At 48.4% G+C, this 19,088-nt stretch overlaps 1 pseudogene; it reads right to left on the reverse strand.

Annotated features, from left to right (window-relative positions):
• Positions 1 to 898: 898 nt before the first annotated feature.
• Positions 899 to 18,652, reverse strand: LOC123076645 (uncharacterized; annotated as a pseudogene).
• Positions 18,653 to 19,088: the final 436 nt, after the last annotated feature.

The raw sequence follows: 19,088 nt of genomic DNA on the forward strand, positions 1-19,088 counted from the left end.
ATATGCTTTCTCTATTGGTTTACTCTAATATCTCGGAAACAAAAGCGTGGAGTACTGACCATTTCGCCCAGCCAACACCATGTATGCATTGTGTGGTGGTGGGAAAACTGCCGCTTGCATATATATAGTCTCAATTCCCATTCTACCGAAGAGGTCATCAGGTCATCATATTGCCATGATCATTTGCATTACTATGGCATGGCGGATCATCATGCTTATTGTGTTTCGCAAAATTTCCATTTTTACTGCTAGAATCAGCCGTACACTTTTATCGGAAAGAAAACATGGGAACCTGAAATCAGAATCTAGAGTTCTCAATCCATGGCAACAGTTGCATGATAAAACAGGGGAAATCTGGGTCCAGAGCTCCCACCTCTAAATCGCAGTTATGTTCCCCCGTATCCCAAATCAATGATCCATTAACCCCTCCTCGTGCTGTCCTGAAAACCTTAACTTTGTTCAATTTTGAAAGAGTTATAAACCTGAACTCAACCCATCACTTAGACAAGTCGGACAATAAATTATCTTGCACATACGTAAGTAACAAGCAAGCCAATGAATTATCTTGCACATATGGAAGTTGTCGACTGCATAGCACGCAGCTTAATGGACTCTGAAGAGCAGTAACAACTGAAGCGGATGCAGTCACGTAGAACCCCGTCCAGTTACAGGACGAGGTATAGGCCATTGGAAGTTCGCAAAAACTAGAGCACAAAGAGTTGATGAGGCCACTGATATACATTTTTCCTCCCTGTACAAGATTCGATCAGGAACAACCACATACGAACGTCGATTAGCAGGCAATAATACACAACCATGGAAGCTGGGGTTCCTGATATTCAGATTGATGCTATTTTTACACTTCGGGAGTATACATGAAAAACACATTAACACATATCTACTGTTCTTTAGACGTAGTTGAAACTGCAGCATAATCATATTTGACATCTACAGTGTTGCTATCTTTGGAACTGCGTTCTCTCCAACTGATCTTCCACATCTGGAGTAAGCTTACCCTGCATGACAGAGGAAAAAACATTAGTCACATGGATACATGGATGCAAGGCCCATTCAATGTGGTGAGGTGGTCAAAACTGCAAACATTGATTTCTGGAAGCAAACCAGAGTAGTATTAGTTTGAATAAGCAGAAGCACATCATGAAAAGTTTCCTAAGAACTACCCGTGCATGTTTTGGTTCATGTTAAAAATACCAAAAAAATAACTGCAGATATCTTATTCTGATATCATTCTAGTAACCAAAGTGAACAAAAACCAACCTCATAAAGAGCGAAAACATCAATTTTTTGGTAAATCAGTGGAATGGCAATATTATTGATATTTGGTAACACTTGGTGTATTTGTATGCTCAAGTAGAGCGAGCAATACCAACATCGGATTAAAGTGATTCAATAGAACTAAAACTATACAAAAATAGACTCAAAAGTGATGCATTGAGTAAGCTGATGTATACATGTCAGGTTCAATTGTCCTCTTTGCCAACATAAGAGTCAAGAAAACAGGTATCATCGCAGCACATAGATGTTTAAAAGTATGTCCTCTAACAATGTCATGTGTCCACCTATATATAGGTTTGTCTGCACCCACTTCTACTTTGGCAACAAGGTAAAATCCTGAAATCAATTTGAAAAATCAGAACAGAAGTATCTCTGCGCTTAGAAAACCCTAAAAAACAATGTGCTTAGAATAAATGCTTGCGGTGGCCTATGATTAAATTGTGCTTAAATAAATGCTTCTGCATAACTCATTCTTGTAGCAACATCATCAAAGGCCAACAACTGGAAAACAGCAATTCATGCACATTTATATTAGTTGGACTGTTAACTGATTTATAAATTTCTAGGTAACAGCAGACGTTACTGGGGAAACAGAATCATCTTGGCACCGTTCAATGGTATTAAGGGAGTAAGAACTTAAGAAGGGGAACATTACAACTTCTAGTGAGTTTTCTATGAATTTTCAAGGTAACTGTGGTTTATAACCAAGCATCATGAGTACAGACTGCAAGAAGAAAAAGGTATCACCAGTTCTTATGCTTTGAGAAAATTGACTATGAAATAACCCAGTACATTTACGTGAATCACATATAGCTATGTACACAAATAATGGAACTGCATACAACCTGGTGATATTGAGCGGCAATAACACTAACCTGCTGCCGACAACCAGTAGCTTGAATGTGTATACACTGGTGGAATAACTATAGTCATCACAGGTATTACAATGCATGGAACAAACTGGATTACCGCATATGGCCGAAGGTCATCAAAGAAACTACACAACAGAGTAGACAGTTAAGTTCAAGGAAGCAAATATTACTGACAGAAGGATAGATAAACAATCGAAAGATCTTGCCTCCAGTACAGGATGCTTAGTGCACCAGCAATGACAAGGGGTGAAAGGGACTTTGTTCCGGCCCCATCATCAACCCTTTCTATGATGAAAATGGCCGTGATAGACGTGAAAGCAATCGTCATCTAGACAAAAGAAGCCTATATGTCAGCGCTCGAAATATTTAAAATCAAGAAAGAAGGAGCAACTCCTAGGGTCTGGGGACTATACACTGTACAATATACTACTAGTGGTGAGTGAGAATGGCTCCCACGCTCCTGCGACGCCCAGCTCCGGTGCCCGCAGCCACCATGGCCCCGCCCAACCCCCTCCCTCCCCGCGAAGCACCTCCTCGATCTCGCCACGGTTCCCTCCGGGATTCCCTTCTCGTCGGTTCTCGCGGCCAGATCTGGTGGCGGCCCTCTTCCTGCAGCTGGAGGGGAGTTCCTCTGTGCATCCGGGATGGTGCTCCTCTGCCGGCGTGCAGCGCGGCTGCCTCGAATGATGGTGCTCTTTTGCCAGCGTGCTGCGCGGTTATCTCGGACGCGACGAGCCGTCCCCGCAAGGTGCACTTCGCTGCTCATGATGCGCTGCTAGATACTGTTTTAAATAGCCCGCTCGTTTACAAAAAGTCTTGCGCTAAGAGACTTTGGTCCAAATAAATGAATAAACATTTTAAATAACGCGCTATAGCTCCGCTATAGCATGCTATAGCATTTAGAAGAGGTCTGCCGTTAAGATGCTTAGCGCGCTATTTAAAAGTACGTAGATTCCACCCCCAGCTCCCCGTCCATGGCGTCCTCCGGCCATGCATCAAATCGGCGCCTGCTGCCTGTCGTCGTGCAGCGCCGGGCGCTTCCTCGAGCCCTGCGAATCCTGCCGCAGTCTCAAGGCGGAGCTCTTCGTCAAGCCATGCTCCTCCTACTGCGGAATCTAAATCGTGCTTCGAGGCTGACTTCGGCCGGTCGGCGGACTGGCAACTTGTTCGGCCGACATATTGGTGGCGGCGCCCCAACCGCCGGCGCCCAAGCCGTCGAGCTGCGTGTGATTTTCCTCCTCCTGCGCGAAGGGATTTCGTCAAGTTCAGTGACAGAGAATGCCATCGCTGCCTCCTCAAAGGACACTGCAAGGTTGACTGTCGAAATCCGTTCACCTGCCTCAGATGCCGGCAGATTGGTCACCGCGCTTGGAACTGCACCAACCCCCTGACGCCGGCTTCTCCTCCAACATTGTCATCTGCAGCTGTCGTGCGGCATCCTCGTGCTCCTCCGTCCCAACCTGCTGCTCCACCTACGGTGTGAGGGTGCATCAGCGACCAGTCAGTGCGCCCTGCTGCCCAGCCGCGCTCGCAGTCTGTCGCCTGGGGGCTGGTGGGCGGCGAGCCTCGCCATCGCGACGACGACAACGAACGCCGTAGAGATGATGACCGTGACAGTGAAGACCGGTTCAGAGACAAGCGATCTGCGGGTCGTCTTTCATGTTGGGGCTCCGTCGCTGCTGCCACCACCACCATGGACTCTCGCGGGCGCTCACCTCCAGCGTCGCCGTGCACCACCTCTCAGGACATCGTCCAGATCGAGACTTCTTGCTCTGCAATGATCTCGCCTCCGCCGTCGCCGCGCACCACCACTAGTGCAGAACCGGGATATAGCACCGGTTCGTAAGAGCCTTTAGAACCGGCACTAAAGGGAGGGGACTAAAGGTCCCCCTCTTTAGTACCAGCTCTGCACGAACCGCCGCTAAAGGGCCACCATGTGGAACGAGCCAGTGCCGGGGGCGGGGGCACTTTAGTTTTGGGGGTTTTTGGATTCATGATTTCTTTTTCTTTAATTTTGGGGTATTTTACGATACTACATATTATACACGTTATGAATATATATAAATAGAATTTCTCGTAGAACCGATCATATATAAATAGAATTTCTCGTAGAGCCGATCATCGAATGTCTCACAACCACCATTATGCACACATACACATGTATATATATATATACAATTAGGTATATATATAATTTCTCCTACATGTTGCCTTGGTGCCTTCGGAGCACGATGAAAATTGGGAGTGGTTCATGGGGCGGTAGCGGGTAATGGTATTCTCCTTTGGGATCTATGACCTGGTCAAGCAAAAATCCCGCTATCCCAGTGCCAGCCCGGCGGAGCCCAGTCGCGGACATGGGTCCTCTGAAGCAGGACGTCGTCGTGAACGGGTCGATGGCGAGGATGTGGGCCAGACATCGGCGAAAACAAATACTATATCCAAACATAACATTTTTTAAATGATTGAATTGTGATTTCTTAACTAAAATTAGAAGAAACTAATAAAAACATCGATCATCGTCTAACAATTTGAAATTAATATAATTCATCTAGGTAAAACTAACATTTCTAAAATTTCTAACATTTCTATATAACTAACATTTCTATAACATTTTTAACATTTCTATAACATTATTATATCTAAAACCTTTGACATTATACTATTTGACAGAAAACCTTTGTATAAAAAATAGAAAAAACCTTTGTCATTATATTATAACTAACATTTCTGTATATACTATTTGACATTAATCTAATCTAATTAATTAATTCAGCTAAAACTTTGTATGAAAAACAGAAAAAACAGAATAAACTAAAAACAGAAAAATTGTGTGTGTGTGCGCGCGTGTAGTGTGTAGTGTGTGTGCGCGCGCGCGCGTGTGCACCTAGCTACGGCGACGGCGGCGCGGTGGCTTAGATTGGAGGGAGGAGAGGGGCCGGGGGAGAGGGGCTCACAGCGCGCGCGGGCGAGGTCGAGGCGACGGCGACGGCAAGGCGAGGTCCAAGGCGACGACAACGGCGAGGCGAGGGGACGGCGACGGGCCGGCGCGGCGACGGGGACGGGCCGAAGTCGACGGGGACGACGCGACGAGGACGGGGGCGGCGCGGAGTCGACGGGGACAGCGCGACAGGGGCGGTGACGGCACGGGACGGGGCGGCGGCAGAGAGAGGTGGGAGATGAGAAACTAATTTTTTTGAAGTGTTTCTTATATAGGAGGCACCTTTAATACCGGTTGGAGCCACCAATCGGTACTAAAGGCCTGTTTTGGCCAGGCCAAGCGGCGGGAAGGGCAGGCCTTTAATACCGGGTGGTGGCTCCAACCGGTACTAATGAGCCCCTCTTTAGTACCGGTTGGTGCCATGACCCGGCACTAAAGGGGGTGCGCTGCCAGGCGAGGGCCGCAGAAGTTTAGTCCCACCTCGCTAGCCGAGAGGCGCTCGGACCTGCTTATAAGCCCCGCCGCCGCTGCTGTCTCGAGCTCCTCTCTAAAGCAGGCCGTCTGGGCCTACCTCTGCTACGATGCCCAGTTGGGCCTACTGGGCGAGCAGGCCTGCATCCTGGCCCAACTAGAATTTGGGTTTCTAGTCGTATGCAGGCCACTGTGGCCCAGTAGGCGGGCTTTCTTCATTTAGTTTTTTTCTTGTTTTTTTCTTTTCTGCTTTATTTATTTTCTTTTATTTATTTTTTAGTTGTTTTTTGCTGTATTTAGAGTTTGTTTGTGAATATTTTTGCTTTAGGTACAAAAAATTACAGACTTTCTGTTAGTGCCGGTAGTTTTTAAATTGGAATAGTTTAAATTTTGAATTATTCGAAATTTGTGTGAATTACTAGTTTGTGAATAACTTAACTTTAAAAATAGATTTTCCAGTGATTCTTTTTTCTTATGTTTAATATTAGTGTGTTTTATCATTATATTCAATTTGGTAATACTTAGGTTATTTAAAAAATGAAATGCCTTTGTAACAGATGAGTTTTCGTCCGAAACCCTGATACTTCGAAAGAGATTGTCCATTTTATACATGAAGTGCATCCAGTTTTTGCCGTAACCCTCTCTACTTTTTTGCATATGCTATGTGGTTGAAATTATGATACCATGCGAACTTTCAACCTTTTCGGAGTTCATTTGAAATAATTTGTAAATGCATGAAAGAATTTGTAAATGCATGAAAGAATTTGTAAATGCATGAAAGAATTATGTGTTTTTCAATTTCAGGGTCATTTAGCTGAAAAAAATCAGTAAATGCATTAAAAAATTTGTTTGCACATAAAATTTCTTCTCGTTTCAAGTGCCAAAACACATAACTACCCTAACTATTACAGAGATTCCCTCCTGGGTGTGAAACACAGAAGAAAGTGATGATAATGAAGCCGATCACATCCCAGATCTTTAGGTGTGAAACTTTTTTCGCGTGTGTCCCTTTGCGCCGTAACCATGGAAAAATCTTCATCATTTAACTGGATGCTCGGGTCAATATTCACTGTGAATGGAGCAATTTCAACAAACTTTTCATAATCTTCTGACATGTCTGTCTTGTCATCCACTCCCACGATGTTTCTCTTCCCAGAAAGAACTATGTGGCGCTTTGCCTCATCATATGATGCATTCAATTCCTTATCTTTTCTTTTTCTCGGCTTGGTAGACATGTCCTTCACATAGAAAACCTATGCCACATCATTGGCTAGGACGAATGTTTCGTCTGCATACGCAAGATTGTTGAGATCCACTGTTGTCATTCAATACTGCAGGTCTTCCGTTACCCCGCCTCGTGTCATATTGACCCATTTGCACCGAAACAAAGGGACCTTCAAAGCACGTCCATAGTCAAGTTCCCATATGTCCTCTATGTAACCATAATATGTTTCCTTTCCCGTGTTGGTTGCTGCATCAAAGCGGACACCACTGTTTTGGTTGGTGCTCTTCTTATCTTGTGCGATCGTGTAAAATATATTCCCATTTATCTCGTACCCTTTGAAAGTCATTATATTCGAAGATGGTAACTGGGACAACAAGTACATGTCATCTTCAATAGCGGCATCATGCATGGCACGTGTCTGCAACCAGCCGGCGATAGTCCCCGTTTGTTCACGTGTAATCCAGTCATCAGACCTCTCCGGGTGTTTCGAGCGTAGAAAATTCTTGTGTTCGTCCATATACGGAGCCACCAAGGTGAAATTCTGTAGACCTGTGTAGTGTTCTTGAGTGAGAGAATGTTCGTCCATACATATTATCTGATCCCCTCCTAGCGTGCCTTTTCCATCCAGTCTGCCCTTATGCCGCGATTCAGGAACACCAGTCGGCTTAAGGTCAGGAATAAAGTCAATAGAAAACTCGATGACCTCCTCATTTTCATGGCCCTTGGAGATGCTTCCTTCTAGCTTAGCACGGTTATGAACATATTTATTTAAGACTCCCATGAACCTCTCAAAGGGGAACATATTGTGTAGAAATATAGGACCCAAAACGTTAATCTCTTCGCATAGGTGAACTAGGACATGCGTCATGATGTTGAAGAAGGATGGTGGGAACACCAACTCGAAACTAACAAGACATTGCACCAAATCATTCTCTAACCTTGGTATGCTTTCTGGATCGATTACCTTCTGAGAGATTGCATTGAGGAATGCACATAGCTTCACAATGGCTAATCGAACGTTTTCCGGTAGAAGCCCCCTCAATGCAACCGGAAGCAGTTGCGTCATAATCACGTGGCAGTCATGAGACTTTAAGTTCTGGAACTTTTTCTCTGCCATATTTATTATTCCCTTTATATTCGACAAGAAGCCAGACGGTACCTTAATACTGAGCAGACAATCAAAGAAGATTTCCTTCTCTTCTTTGGTAAGAGCATAGTTGGCATGACCCTGATGTATGGCGTCTTTTCCGTGCATACATTGTTGGTCCTCCTGTGCTTCCGGTGTATCTTTTGTCTTTTCATACACGCCCAAGAAGCCAAGCAGGATCACGCAAAGATTCTTCGTCACGTGCATCACGTCGATTGCGGAGCGGACCTCTTGGTCTTTCCAATAGGGCAGGTCCCAAAATATAGATTTTCTTCTTCCACATGGGTGCGCGTCCGTCAGCGTCATTCGGAACAGGTTGTCCGCCAGGACCCTTTCCAAAGACTACCTTCAAATCCTTGACCATATCATGTACATCAGCACCAGTACGGTGGCGAGGCTTTGTTTGGTGATCCGCCTCACCTTTGAAATGCTTGTCTTTCTTTCTTACGGGATGCCTGCTCCGAAGAAATCGACGATGTTCCAAGTACACATTCTTCCTACAATTATCCAAATATATCCTGTCGGTATCATCCAAACAGTGCGTGCATGCGCGGTATCCCTTGTTTGTCTGTCCTGAAAGGTTACTGAGAGCAGGCTAATCATTGATGGTCATGAACAGCAACGCCTTTAGGTCAAATTCTTCCTGTCCGTGCTCATCCCACGCACGTATACCTGTTCCATTCCACAGCTCTAAGAGTTCTTCAAGTAATGGCCTTAGGTACACATCAATGTCATTGCTGGGTTGCTTAGGGCCTTGGATGAGCACTGACATCATAATGAACTTCCGCTTCATGCACAACCAAGGAGGAAGGTTATACATACATAGAGTCACAAGCCATGTGCTATGGTTGCTGCTCTGCTCCCCAAAAGGATTAATGCCATCTGCGCTTAGACCACACCATACGTTCCTTGCGTCACCTACAAACTCATCCCTATATACTTTCTCTCGATTTTTCTCCACTACGACACGTCAGCGGGTACTCTCAACTTTCCGTCTTTCTTCGGTCTTCTCTGTGCCATCGCATCGCCTTGGCATGTTTTTTGTTTTGGAAGAAACGTTTCAACCGTGGTATTATAGGAGCGTACCACATCACCTTGGCAGGAATCTTTTTCCTGGGGAGCTCGCCCTCGACATCACCAAGGTCGTTGCGGCTGATCTTATATCGCAATTCACCGAATATCGAGCACACGTTCAAATCCTCGTACTCACCGCGGTAGAGGATGCAGTCATTAGGGCATGCATGTATCTTCTGCACCTCTAACCCTAGAGGGCAGACAACCTTCTTTGCTTTGTATGCACTCTCGGGCAATTCGTTGTCCTTTGGAAGCATATTCTTTATCATTACCAGCAACTTTCCAAATCCGTTGTCAGATACACCATTCTCTGCCTTCCATTGCAGCAATTCCAGTGTAGTGCCCAACTTTTCTTGTCAGCTTCGGAATTCAGGTACAACAGTTTCTTGTGATCCTCTAACATGCGCTGCAACTTCTTCTTCTCCAAATCACTTGCGCAGTTTCTCTTTGCATCGGCAATGGCCCGACCTAGATCATCAGCGGGCTCATCTGATGCCTCTTATTCAGCTTCTTCCCGCATTGCCGGCTCAACTTCTTCCCCAGTTGTTGTATCATCGTATTCAGGAAACCCATGTCCAGGATAGCTTTCGTTGTCCTCTTCTCCTTCATTGCCTTCCATCATAACCCATCTTTCTCTGTGCTTGGTCCAAACATTATAGTGGGGCATGAAACCGGACTCAAACAGGTGGATGTGAATGGTTCTTGAGTTAGAGTAATTGTGATTATTCTTACAGCCAGCACATAGACAAGGCATAAAACCATCCGCCCGCTTGTTTGCCTCAGCCGCAAGCAGAAAAGTATGCACGTCATAATGAACTCGGGAGAGCATCGGTCATCGTACATCCATTGTCGGCTCATCTTCATTACACAACACCGAAAAGACCAAATTAATACAAGTTCATACATAAAGTTCATATAACACTTCAATGCAACAAACAAATAACTCTCTAGCTAAAACATTTAAATGCAACAACAAATGCGATCAAGATCGCAACTAAGGTAACAATTGATCTAACAACATAATGATACCAAGCCTCATTATCAATGGCATATTTTCTAATCTTTCTAATCTTCAAGCGCATTTTCTCCATCTTGATCTTGTGATCATCGACGACATCGGCAACATGCAACTCCAATTCCATCTTCTCCCCCTCAATTCTTTTCAATTTTTCTTTCAAATACTCGTTTTCTCTTTCAACTAAATTTAACCTCTCGACAATAGGGTCGGTTGGAATTTCCGGTTCACATACCTCCTAGATAAAAATATCTATGTCAACTTGATGGGCATAATTTGTCATAAACACGAAATGCAACAAATAGTTTTAAAAGAGAATATACCACATCCGAATCATAACACGGACAAGGGCCGACGGGGACAGATATCAAGACCATGGCACTATGTATAACAAACAACGTACGGGTAAGATAATTATACGAGTAACTATATATCCAAATCACACAAACATGAATTTTTTATATAAAAAAGATAAGAACAAGAGGCTCACCGCAAGGTGGTGCCGGCGACGGGACGGTGCGGGTGATCGACGGTGGTTACTTCGGAGATTTAGAAGGGCACTAAGTAAATCACACCTACATATGCAAACTAAGTGTTATTTTGTCCTCAAATTGCATATAAATAAAATACTACCACATATAATTCCTCCCAAATTAGTAAAACCCACAAATTAATCACTATATAAACCATTGCAAGAGGTAATCCAGCAATGAGAGATGAAAGGACAAAGTTGCTAACCTTTGTGATCATTTGAATGGACGGGGGCCTTCAAATCTTGACAAAATTTGGGCAAAATTTGTGATGAGCTCGAGAGAAAGAAGGGAAGAACAGAGAGGAGAGCGGAAAGGGGGGAGAACAGAGCGCGGGTGGACGAAGGGTTTATATAGGACGACCTTTAGTACCAGTTCGTGGCAGAAACCGGTACTAAAGGTGCTAGAGGGGCCCCAGACTGACAACATCCTGCAACCACTCTCTTTAGTATCGGCTCGTGGAACGAACCGGTGCTAAAAGTATGGAACGAACCGGTACTAATGAGAGTGGCCCGCCTAGCCGTTAGAACCGGCACTAATGGAGTGCCAGCTCAAATTCATACCGGGACTAATGAACTGAACATTTGACCCTTTCTCTACTAGTACACCTCTCGGGACATCATCGAAGTTCTGCCTACCAGCTCTGTCATGGGTTGGCATTGCAGATCCACAGCTAGCCGGATGTTGGATGTTGGCGAGGCGCCCGACCACATCGTGTTGTGCACAGAGGCGCACCTAGGCCCTGCAGCCTTCCCTTCCAGTTCGACGGAGGGGGACCTAATCTCGCCGAATGCAGCGATGAAGATCGCTTTGGCCACTTCAGATCTGACTGATGCTGCACCAGAATCTATCCTCGCCACACCGACACCGTCGCCGCTGCCACATGGTCATGAAGAGACAACTCCAATTGATCATGAAGTGACAACGCCAATCCATATCCCTTCCTTCCACGCACAGACGGAAGGCCAGGAGGACACGCCCATCTTCATCCCGCGCATGCCGACGCTGCTGCCTTCCCCTGCTATGTGCTCTACGCCTCCAAGGGCACCGAAGGCAGAAGAAAAACCCTCGCAGGGGTCACCGGCCTACAACTCATTCTCCACAGTTCGCGTCTCCTGGCAAAGAACATGAACATGTCGATCGCCAAACTTGCGGAGAAGTTACTATGTCATCGGATGGGCATCGTGGCCGAAGGAGAACAGATAACTGAGGCGGCAATTGCAAAATTTGCCTCGTTGTTCCAGGGGCGCCTCCCTGACATTGCGATTGCGGCTCTTCGAGCCCTATTTAGGCTTGACTGCGATCTCTCTGTTGTTGTTGAAGAAGCCCTGGTCCATCATGGAGGACATGAAGGACTAGACATGAGCGACGTGGCCACGGGCGATGTATGATCTGAGTGCTTTGTCTGCTTTGATGTATCCATGGTTTAAGTTTTTCGACAAAGGGTAATATATTAATATCAAGATGATATCAAGTACACCCGGCCTCTGCAACAACTCAATGCCACGAGTAACTCGAGGCATCAAGGATGCACACAGCCAAAAAGAAAAAAGAAAAAAGAAAAAAAGAAAAAAAGATCTAAGACACGCCGTAACCAACAACGATACCAAGCACTACCGTGACAACACACAGGCTGCGAGTAGGTTCTCCAAAAGCAACGTCTTCAAGAAGATAAAGACACACAAGTGTCACCGTTGCCGGATTCAGTCAAATACTAAATCCTGAGTTTTCACCCTGAGAGAAGAACTGAGCAACATCATGCAATGCCTTCAACAAGGTAACGATATCGAAATACCGCCATTGCCAGGTATGACCGGCGAAGGACACACCATGGGTTTTCACCCTGAAACTCCAGTCCCGGTACTGAAGTAGCACCACCAAACGCAACCACGAAGTGTTGTTGCAACCGCTGGAAGGTGTGTGGGCTTAATTGTCCAGACCGGCGTGCTGCTATACATGAAACCATTGCCGCCTCCTTCTGTCATCTTGTTTGCATCCAAGAATCGAAGCTGCAGATCATTGATCCAATCCTCGCTACTTATCTGGGTGGCCAGCGCCTCAAGAACTTTGCTCAAAGACCGGCTGATGGCACTAAAGGTGGAATCTTGATACTCTGGGATAGTGATGCTGTTACTGTCACCAATGTACAAACCGGAGCCTACTTCCTCTCCGTGACTGTGAAGCTCAACAACTCCGATGAAAAAAAACCTTCAAACTGACTACAGTATATGGCCCCACTCGTAGCACGCATAAGGATGCTTTCTTCCAAGAGCTCATCTCGCAAAAACCAACTTCGGGAACCAAATGGCTGGTTAGCGGAGACTTCAATCAAATATATCGGGCTAGAGACAAGAATCGCACGAATGTGGACCGAAGCCACCTTGTCCACATTCGAAACACCTTGAACGATTGTGAGCTCAAGGAGGTTCACCTTCAGAATAGAAGATGCACATGGAGTAATGAACAAAATGATCCGACTTTGAGCAAACTTGACAGTTTCTTATCCAATGAGGATTGGGACGTCGAATTCTCCACTCACATCCTTCATGCCCTCTCATCATCGTTTTCAGACCACTGTCCCCTATTACTTGCTAATCATGATGCACCCAAGAGGCCCAAGTCCTTCCGTTTCGAAAACTACTGGATCAAAATGTCGGGCTTCCAAAAGGTAGTCAGTGATGCTTGGAGCGAGGATTCTAGACACGGTGAGCCCTATAAAAGGCTCTTCCACAAGATCAAGAAGACAAGTCAAAAATTGCGTGCTTGGAGCAAGACCCTCTTTGCAAACTCAAAGGTCCAACTCCATATGGCCATCGAAGTCATCCTCCACCTTGACCCGGGGCAAGATGAAAGAGCTCTTAGTCCGGAAGAAAGTGACATCTGCAAAAGGCTTAAGAGAAAGGTTATCAGCTTGACCGCCTTGGAGAAGGCCAGGAAGCGTGAAAACTCCAGAATCACTAACCCCAAGGAAGGAGATGCCAACACACGTTACTTCCATCTGCGGGTCAACCATAGAAGAAGGAAAATTTTCATTCACAGCCTCAAGCACAACAATGGTTGGGTCACCGAGCACGAGCACAAGAAAAACATTGTCCACCGCCACTTCTAGAACATCGCAAAAAAAGGCCCTTCACGTAACATTGACATCAATTGGGGGATCATCCCCACGCCCACTGCGACCTTCATGAATTGGGAGAGGCCTTCACCAAGGAGGAAGCTAAGAGAGTTGTGTTCTCCATGCCAAGCGACAAGGCACCGGGCCCTGATGGATTCACGGGTGCCTTTTTCAAGGCATGTTGGGACACTATGAAGCCGGACCTCATGCTTGCCATCAACCATTTCTCTGATCTCCATGCTACTCACTTCCATCGGTTGAACTCGGCTGACATTGCCCTCATTCCGAAAAAGGACGGTGCTGAGGACATCGCCGACTTTCGTCCCATCAATCTTATACATGTTGTTGCTAAACTAATTGCTACGATGATGTCCAACCGGCTTGCCCCACACATGAATCAACTCGTCTCACACACCCAAAGTGCGTTCATTAAAAGAAGATGCATCCATGACAATTTCATGTATGTGCGCAATCTCGCGAGACGCTTCCACCGTAGAAAAACCCCGGCGTTGCTCTTCAAGCTTGATATCAAAAAGGCCTTCAACTCCGTTCGGCGGGACTTCCTCCTCGACCTGCTTCGACACCTTGGTTTCCCGCCCCGCTTTCGTGGTTGGGTTTCGACACTGCTATCCTCAGCTTCGTCGCGTGTTTTGCTCAATGGCGTGCCCGGCGATCCCATCAAGCTTGGTCGTGGGTTGAGGCAAGGGGACCCTCTATCCCCCCTGTTATTCATGCTCGCTATCGACCCGCTGCACCACATCCTTGTGAAGATCACGGTTCAAGGAAATCTTCACCCGCTCGGCGGAAATGCTATGCCTATTCGTGCTTCGCTCTATGCAGATGACGCCATTGTTTTTCTTGCGCCTATTAAGGAGGACGTCCAATTTTTCGCTGAAACTCTCAAGCACTTTAGTGAGGTCACCGGCCTAGTCACAAATTGTTCAAAAAGTTGTGTCGCCCCAATCCGTTGCAAAAATGTTGATCTTTCGGACATCCTCCAATCCTTCCCGGCCAAGCGTTCCTCCTTTCCGATGAAATACCTTGGGTTGCCTTTGTCCGTGAAGAGGCTGAAGAGAATCCACTACCAACCCATAGAGGACAAGGTGGCGAGTCAGCTCACTCCTTGGGTGGGAAGGCATATTGCCTCGGCGGATCGTGCGGTCTTGGTCAAGTCGGTCCTCTCGGCGATTGCTATCAACTACATGATGGTGTTACAGTTACCGGTCGAGGTCAAATAGAAGATTGATGCCCTCAGACGTGCTTTCCTTTGGGCAGGTTGTGATAAGGTCACTGGTGGAAAATGCAAGATAAATTGGGAGCAGGTGTGCAAGTCCAAGATGCATGGAGCCCTTGGAATCCTAAATCTTGACAAGTTTGCCATTGCTCTTCGCCTTCGTTGGTTGTGGGCCGAGTGGCTTCACCCAGACAAGCCATGGGTTGGCTTGGGAACCCCATGTGATGACAATGACAGAAATATCTTTGCTGCGGCTACCAAGGTCCAAGTTGGGGATGGTATGCGTGCCAAGTTCTGGGAGTCTCCTTGGCTTGATGGTATTAGACCCAAAGACCTGGCTCCTAAAATCTTTGACTTGTCGAAGAAGAAGAATTGCTCGGTCCGAATGGCTCTGCATGAGAACTTCTGGACTTGCCAGGTGGACATTCTTCAAGGCATCACCGTCGAACACCTCGTTGAGTTTGTCACCCTTTGGGAGAGGGTCTCCCACGTCAACCTCGACGTCGACACACCCGACAACATAACGTGGAAGTTCACTACTGACGGTCTCTACTCAGCGGCGTCGGCCTACAAGGCGCAATTCTTGGGCCATACTGACACAACCATGATCCCGACCGTTTGGAAGATTTGGGCTCCTCCTAAATGTAAGTTCTTCGCATGGCTGGCAATCAACAATAGGATTTGGACGGCGGACAGGCTTCAACGTCGTGGGTGGCCAAAATGTAATCTTTGTCCACTATGCAAACAAGTCCAGGAGTCGGGGGCCCACCTACTATTCCAATGCCGATACACTATTAGAGTTTGGCGCATGGTCAAAGATTGGCTTGGTCTCCAGGATGTGCATCCTTCTGATTGGAGTGACGCGACTTCCGCCAAAGAGTGGTGGAGCCACAATGCTAACAGGAAGAACCAATCGCTAAAGCCACTTGCTTCCTTGATGCTTCTCATCTCTTGGGAATTGTGGAAAGAGAGGAATGCACGGATCTTCCGTAACGAGGCCGTTCCAGTGGGTGTCATTTTCACTAGGATTAAAGAGGAAACCTCGCTTTGGAGCATTGCGGGGGCGAAGCACTTGAGTAACGTAATGCCGCGAGAGTGATTATTGTAATTCGGCCATGGGCCTTAAACCTCTAAAACTTCTCTCTTAATCAATGAAAATGGCAAATCTTTTGCCTCGTTTAAAAAAAATATAGACTGTGTACATGTCATGGCACCAAGCTAGGAAGTATACATAATAGGAGATGATGATGATGTAATATCATGATGCTGAGATCTAGGAAAGACTCGCAGAGTCGCAGGCAATCTGTCCCAAACTATGGTGGCATCGTTCGGGTAGAGATGTTAGTAGGATGAACCAACACCGACAGAAGTGACACGAGCAAAGAAGAGTGTGGAACTCTAGAGCTCCCCCTGTGAGCTGCCAGCAGGATCAACATCAGTGTGCTTCAAACCTCAAGTTGAGTCAGAACAGGAACCAAAATTGGTAAGAGCATCTAGTCTGCACCATAGCCTGAAGTAGTTTTTGTAGTGGCACAGAATGAACCGGCGAGACCGACAAATAGGAAGGGGATGTTTGAGAGCACGTTCAATGTTTTAGGGATCCCTGAGAAAGTAATTGAGCCAAAGGTACAGTTCACTCCCTCCCCAGTTTCCCTCTTTCTCAAGGAGCGCACGCAAGTACACGTACAAAGCTGCTGGTTTCGGACGAGTTGCACACGTACGATCCTAAGCAGCCAGCCAGGCAGCTGGATCAAATCGCCGGCTTGATCGCTCACTCTCTCGCCGAAACACACCACGAACACGACGACACAGGAGACTCGCCGACTTATTGCCACAGGTGCCTGTCGCACCAGTTAATTCTAGATCTCACGTTTTATGAAAAAGGTTTTGCCCCCGCTTTATATTATAAAACATTCATCACCGATTACAACCGAGAGCCGATACAAACACACACCACCACTACACACCACGCACCCTAGGCAAGAACACACACCCAGGGCGAGATATAAAGATGCCGGGCACCAACACACCACTCCAACGAACTACAAAGCACACTAAAGATGAGCAAAGAGGCATCGCCTTAAGCCGACGGAAATCACTATGAGCAACCACCGAGGAGAGGTGAGACGACCGACGGCAGAACAAGGACTTCAAAACAGTGCCTCCAACAAGGGCACGACCATAGCCGCCACTGTCCGATCCCGCAAATCAAGCTTTCGCCTGCAGTAACCCGAAGGGGAAGGGAGCACCACGACGGAGCCTGCAGGGAGGAAACTACGTCCGCGGACGCCGCCACCGTCGGCCCATATGAGAACTGGGCAAGTGATGACCCCCGGTGCACCAACCCTTCGGCACACCCCCGCTCCGCCAACCACCCTCATTCATGCCGCGCGCGCGGCCCTGTCTGCCCGCCCGCACCCGAGTTGCGCAATCTGCCCAAGATAAACGGATCTCCCACCGCCAGGGCCGCCGTCCAGCATCAAGACCGTCCCGGCACCCTCAAAGGAGAGGGCTTTTGATGGAGCCAACTTCCACCACCGCCGCAACCGGCAACGATCGTCCCGCCTCAGACATCGCCGGGACAACAACCACGAAGCATCAGGTAGGGGAAAGGGGAAGGCGAGGTGCGACAACTACCCTTTCCCCCCGAAGCACCTGCTTTGCCCCAGCCCTGCTATTGGCACAGCTCAACGCGTGGCCACCGACGGCCGCTAGTCCGACAAAGGGGGGAGAAGAGCCAGCACCGCCGCCGCCGCGAAGGAGGGGTCCAGGAACAGCCCGCCCGCGCCCCACGCCGCCGTCCACCGCCGAGAAGGGCGCCCAACTGCACCACGGAGCCCGCACGCGCCACCACCACCTACCGCCACGCCACCAGCACCGCCACCCCTCTGCACGGCGGTGCCAGCCGCCCGCGGCCCTGCTGCACCCAGCCCGCGCCGCCGGAAGAGGCGTCAGAGCCAGATCGGGTCGGATCTAACCCCACCTACGCGCACCACCTGACGGGCCGGCTGCCACCGAAGGCGCAGCCAGCCACCACGTCGGCAGCATGGAGGCGCACCAAGCCGCATCCGCCCATCGACGCCGAGATACCTGGCGCCTGCATCCCGCCCTGGCCCGAAGGGAATGGCCCGCGCCCGCCACGCCGCGCGAGACGGCGCGAGAAGTCCCGCCGCCACCGCCACAGCCCGGGCGCGCACCCTGGCGGCAGCGAGGGAGGTGAAGGGAGGGGAGGGGACGGCGGCAGCGGGGATTTGGGTTGCCTCACGTTCGCCGCGCAGGGGCGACGCGGGGGGAGGGGGGTTCGATCTCACGTTTTACAAGGGGTAGAGTATGTAGAGTCTCTCGAAACAGGCTTTTGCCCCCCTATAAATAAAGACACGAACCGAACTAGGTACGCGGCCAAACGATACATGTTGGTGAGGTGACCCTCATACAAAGATGATCCTACACTACCCAGATCGCGAAGCAGACAAGCAACTATGCTACCCAATGGGAACACAGGGAGAATGGAGCACAATCACGCAACACCCTAGGACACCTAAGCTCCTAGACAATGCCCCCAACAGAGAGAACAACTCAGAGCGTCGTCGTTGCCTATCCCCACCGTGCAAGGGTCTTCACTCGGAACTCTGACGCGGCGAGGAGATCCACGGCGACGTCTTCAGGAAGTGAACGGTGCCTGCAAGCGTCGCCGTCGCCGGTGCAAAAGCGCGGACCTTTCGCTCGGCACCCCATCCTAAGTCACTGAGGCCCTAGGGCAAACGCGGCATGCCCAGACCCTAGATCCAGATCTGGGCGACCTCCAGCAGAGGACGCCCCCGAGCCACCAACTGCTATCCCTCTCATCGCCAGCACGACAAAGAAGGGAGCCACCACCGCCGACATGGCGCCCGTCGGAGAGGCAACCATCCGAACCACCATCCGGAGCCGCCGCTCCGGCATCCAAGTCCAAGACCTCACCCACCGGCCACCACAGAGTACCAGCCACGGTAGGAATAGCGAAAGTCCACATCTTTCATTCCTAACCCGACATGAGCCACGAAGGCTGGGCCTGCGCCACCACTGCAAGGCCCCCAGCCCTGTGTCCCCGACATGAGCCGGACTGGGTGAGACACACCTCTGCGATTCCCGACGACCGTCGCCAAGTACACTCAGACAACGCCGTGTCCAT

This window comes from Triticum aestivum, chromosome 3D (assembly GCF_018294505.1).
Source record: "Triticum aestivum cultivar Chinese Spring chromosome 3D, IWGSC CS RefSeq v2.1, whole genome shotgun sequence".
In the NCBI taxonomy this organism is placed as follows: Eukaryota; Viridiplantae; Streptophyta; class Magnoliopsida; order Poales; family Poaceae; genus Triticum; species Triticum aestivum.